Below are 5,035 nucleotides of genomic sequence, written 5' to 3' on the forward strand. Positions count from 1 at the left end.
AAGAACACAATCTTTAAGTAATGATGCTTCTTGTGGTGCTACCAGTACTTAAATGAGGTTAGGGAGGGGTGGAGCTAGGGTCCACACCTTCCAGTTGCACAGGTAAATTGCTTCCACCTGTACTCCCAGGGTTGGCTATGCTTCTTTACTAGGTGCTCAATTACTTGTTTAGGCTGTGACTTAATAGTTCTCGAAGGATTTTTGTCCATTTATTGAGACTCTTATGAACACAACATGCAGGCTCCTGTTTGTGACTGGTCAAAATGCACAGTTAATGGTTGTGACGATGTTGAAAAGTAGTGTTTTGTAGCTGAGAATTTACTCTATCAAATAGTGTTATTGTGTTCTTTGTATCCATTGTAGTTTCCATGGAAATAAATAGGAGGCATTACTTTCAGAGCGTTCTATGTAAATGCTTCTTCACTATTATCCTGTGCTATGATTATACAGAGCTTTACCTGTACAGAAGAAAAACAGAAAATCTTTCAGACTAAGACATTCTTTTTCTAAACAGTCCTTTACAACCCACAATTAAAATATTTCCAGTAAATCTGGAGGTGGTGATGAACATCAGTCTCCAGCATAGGATCCTTAAGCTTAACTTCTGTATTCTCCCTCGTGCTTGTCCAAAAGGGCTGGTTTTAAAAATCACTCCAGTTTGATATGTGCCCTGGCAGCACTTTTGGCATTGGGTGTTTTAGTTTAGTTCCAGTGACACAGCCTCTTTAATTCCACAGAGATTATCAGTAATGGTAACAGTAATTCCAGTAAGTGTCCCAGATTTGCCACAGCTGGGGCCAATGGAGACTGCTGCCTTCATGGCTTCATTATAAGTTGCCTTCTTAAGTCTGCCTCCTATGAGGTAGCATTTTGCAGTCATTTATAAATCCTTCTCCCTACAATCCTTAAGTAAGATAAACCCAAAATTTGTACTTTTTTTTCAAAGATCACTTTTTCACAAATCTCTAGCTGCTTTTTTTTCAGTGCAGGCCTGAGTGCAAACTCCAGTCTAGTTCCATACACCAGCAGGGAAAAGAAGAAAAATTCAGGTGGAAGCCAGATGGGTAGGAAGTGGAGTGACAGCTGTGGGAATGGAATGTTGTTTCTGCATTTGATATTAAAAAGAGCAATTGATTTGAAGAAGTAGAACATAATGCATTTGTATTTTGTAACTTATCCTTAGAAATAGTTGATCTAAGAAGTAAAGTACTATATATGTTAGCGGCATGTTTTAGAAACATTATTATTGAATTATGTGATTAATTCTTTCTTGCAAAACTGTAATAGTTGTTAAATGTTCCAAGCAATGCGAGTATAGTGTGTTAGGGATTAGAAAACATATTGTAGAGTTGTTCTGTTAGGATAAGAAACTCCCAGCAAAAGAACAGGTTTAGCAAACATCAAAGAAGTTAGGGACTCTACACAAGGCTGAACTGTCTCACTTCGTGAGAAGGTTGGGACGTGACAGGCAGGCACCAAGATACTCCCCTGTCTTTCTCCCGAGCTTATCTTTGTGGAAAGAAGGACAAGCAGATATCCGCAAAATAATGATCAGGTGTGGAATAAGTTAACTAATTAACTACAGATTTACGCTTATGCAGCAAAAATTTATGTTTGTCCAGTGTTTCCATGTTTAGTGAAGCATTGAGAAGATTGTGAACCTAAAGTACTCAGCCAATAAGGAACTAGGGGAGAAAGAGATAAGCGTCGGGGAATAGGGAATAAAAGATGTAACTCTGTTTTTCTGGGTGCTCTCCTGCTTGCAGGAGGCCCGCCATTGCAATTGCGAATAAAATCTGCTTTATCAGAGATACCGTCCTAGAAAATTATTTGGATATTTCCAGCACAGCCATGCAGCGGAGATTCAGCTGTGCCCATCGCTGCCAGGTGCGGTGAGACAAGGGAACTTCGGTTGCAGCAAAGCTGGGAGGGGGGTAATGTAGAGCAACGCGGTGCCAGCGGAAGCAGTGCCAGCCAGGCAAGTGAGGAAGCGACAGTGGAGGAAAGGGAGAGGCTGTTATGTTTGGCGCCGGTGGAGGGAGTCATTCCTGCAGCTGCACTTCCGGTCGGCATTTTGTTCTGAGGGAGCGAGAAAGGCATACACACAGGATCCGATCCTATCTAGTCTTATTCTATTCTATCCTTTCTCTTCCCTTAACAATCCCTCAACCTCATCTCCTCTCGGTACCGATTCACCGTGCCTAGGCGGTCCTCTCCCCCGCCCTCTTGCACTTGCACGCAGAGGCGGCCCCCTTGTCAGCATTGCCCCCGCCCCCCCGCAGCTCGGTCTGTGCGTCGGAACCAGTTCAGCCCGGCCCATGTTGATACCGTGAAGCAGACTCAGGGGGAAGGGATTTGTCTTGGTCGCTCCCCGCTCGGCTCTACATGTTGGCTGCACTGAGGAGGAGGCGGAAGAGGAACTAGTTTCCCTCCCGGCCCGGATTATTGTTGTTATATTACCTCCCCTCCTGCTCCGCGGTGGTGGTTCGGCAGCGGCTTCTCTGAGGAGGGGAGGAGTGGATTTTTCTCCCCCTTTTGGATTCTCGTTGGATTCAGACGACGATTTGTTCAGGTAACTCCCCCCTTGTCTCCCCTTCCTTGCTCTCTCCAGCAGCAGGCCGGGCCTCCCAGTCTAGGCGGCCCAGCACTGCGGGAGCAGTGAGGGATTAGTTGTTCTCTGAGGTAGAGGGGAATAGGTGGCAATTGGAAGTGTTTATTTCGCAGCTCCCCTTTCTTCTTGTTCGGGTTTGGTGGAGGAGATTGATTCTTCCTAGGCTGCCGGGAGGCCTAGGCCTGGTGGAGAACGCAGGCCTGCCGGCCAGAGTCTTTACTCCAGCCTGGGGATTAGAAAGGCGAAACAGCTTCTGAGTAACAGGCCTTAGCCGAGAGAGGAGCAGGAGGGAACAATACAATTAGTCGCAAGTGTGTCATATTTATGACTTTACCAGGGCAAGGAAGTAAGATCCCAGTGCAGACAGCCCTCTGAGCTGAGGAAGGAGTAAGTGGAGGGGTAAGGGAAAAGAGGCAATGTAAATATCTATCTTCACTATTTTTCTCACCTTCTGATAAACTCCATTCTGAATATTCAAATGTTCAGTTGTTTGATCTTGAAATAAGATAGTGATTTATTAGTCTGTTAATAACTTTGTTTATTTATAGTTTAAAACTAGATTTTGTGGGGATATTGGCACAACACAGGCACCTGCAGACCCAGGAAATACAGATAGAGAAGCATATTGTGTCATGCTTCCACAGTCATGTTGTTTATGTGCTGTAGGTGTTACAGGAACATGTACTAAAATCAGAAGAAATACTATTTTATGCTTTGTAGCAAACAGAAAATGGGAAAGGGGTCGTGTGTGAAGTAGTACATTTATGACATTTCAGGAGTCAAGATGAAGATGAGATCTTACCTGATGTTGGGAATCGAACATGAATTTAATTAAGTGAAAAGTGAGAAACGTTTAAACAAGTCATCCTTTCTTGTCAGACTTGAGGTTGTTGTTGGCCTTTTGCGTCCGTTATGTTTGGATATGTAGTTGCTACTTTAACAGGTCAAATGTGTTTTGTAAATGACTGTTGATTAAGTGCAGTGTCAAGTCTTCATAAATAAGTGTTAGCTAATTGTTAGTTAAGTAAATCTTGGACTTACTGTGTGGTAGAGTGTGAACTAATAAAAATACTCCTCCAGAAATTCCATAATTGTGGGAAATTTTAAGATACCAAGTTTCATCTTTCACATAGAAAGGAAATTATAAATGATAAACAAGTATCAATATCTTATAATTTGTCTTTTCAAGTAGGTTTTTGACTTGTTCAGGCAGACCTGTTATAATAATAAGTGGCTATTGTATCTGAGAAAATAACTTTCTGGAGTATTGTGTTTAGAGTTTTAAAAACTGCTTTCATGCCTCTGAGTGCCTTTATACGTGTTTAAAGGGTGAAGTTAATATAGCTGTCACTTGGAAGGTATCTTTTTAACGATGTAAATCCATGTAGAAGTCAGTAGTGCATCTGTGATTTGTATTGGTCAGGGGGCAGTTTGAATTTTTAAAAGCCTGAGGATCCTGCCGAGCCTCAATCTCAGCTTCCCTTCCTCCCTCCCACTTATCTCCCATTCCTGTCTTTGTGCTGCCTGGTCCTGTTAACAGGGTCTTAGGCCTACATGCATGGAGAAGCATTTACACTTCAAAAAAACAGCTTTTTATTTTTAAACTTTATTAATTGCAGAGGGAGCCACTGGTTGTCTCAATGTCCCTATCACCATGTGTAGCTGAATTGCTGTTTCTTTGGTTGGTAACATGTATAGGGGCTGAGTGTAATTCTGCTTGCAGGAAAGAAAGGACTGTGCAGAAGTAGTTGGGTAGTATTCATCATCAGGAAGCAACATTAGCTGTAACATTTCATTGTTTAAAATAACTCGTTTTAATAAAAATGCCTATATTAAACTAAGAGTAGTAAATTCTCTGACTTATGTTTCATTTAAGATTTGATTTAAATATATGAGAGATGAGCAGGAAATGAGCTACTGTAGTTACACAGTTCCCATCAAGTTTGCCTTTCCAGTGTTGTATTTATGACTTTTCTTTTATCAAGCATGCACTTGATAAATGCACCTATTTTTAATATCATAAAAAGGGAAATTTAAGATGTTGGCTATTTGTGATTTATAATGTTTATGTTTTTGTTCTTTTGAGCTGTATATGATTAATTATATAACTAAAACAATTTGCAGATCCTTGTTCTGTATGAGCACAACTTCATTACATGTTTGGGACTCCATGAACAGTCATGTTTATATGACTTCTTGCAGAATCAAGGCAAGATGTAGTAATGTTTTTGAGTTGCAACCATGCTTTTTTGTTGTTTGTATGATGATGAAGATAATGCAGCCTTAATGGTTAGTGTATATATTTCTCTATAATATAAACAAACTATATTTTGAAGGATACTAGATTAAATATATAAAATGGCCTGCCCAGAGAGGTCGTTGAGTCACCGTCCCTGGAAGTGTTCAAGAGGCGTCTGGATGAGG

General features: G+C 41.3%; 1 protein-coding gene across 1 annotated transcript in view; it reads left to right on the forward strand.

Annotated features, from left to right (window-relative positions):
• The first annotated feature begins 2,103 nt into the window (after positions 1-2,103).
• The window catches only part of NIPBL (NIPBL cohesin loading factor), a 185,663-nt gene continuing 182,731 nt past the window's right edge, over positions 2,104-5,035 (forward strand). The window contains exon 1 of the mRNA XM_010725357.3: positions 2,104-2,572. The gene's annotated coding sequence lies outside the window, so the exon portion shown is untranslated. The remainder of the gene's footprint in view (positions 2,573-5,035) is intronic.

Source organism: Meleagris gallopavo, chromosome Z (genome assembly GCF_000146605.3).
Source record: "Meleagris gallopavo isolate NT-WF06-2002-E0010 breed Aviagen turkey brand Nicholas breeding stock chromosome Z, Turkey_5.1, whole genome shotgun sequence".
NCBI lineage: Eukaryota > Metazoa > Chordata > Aves > Galliformes > Phasianidae > Meleagris > Meleagris gallopavo.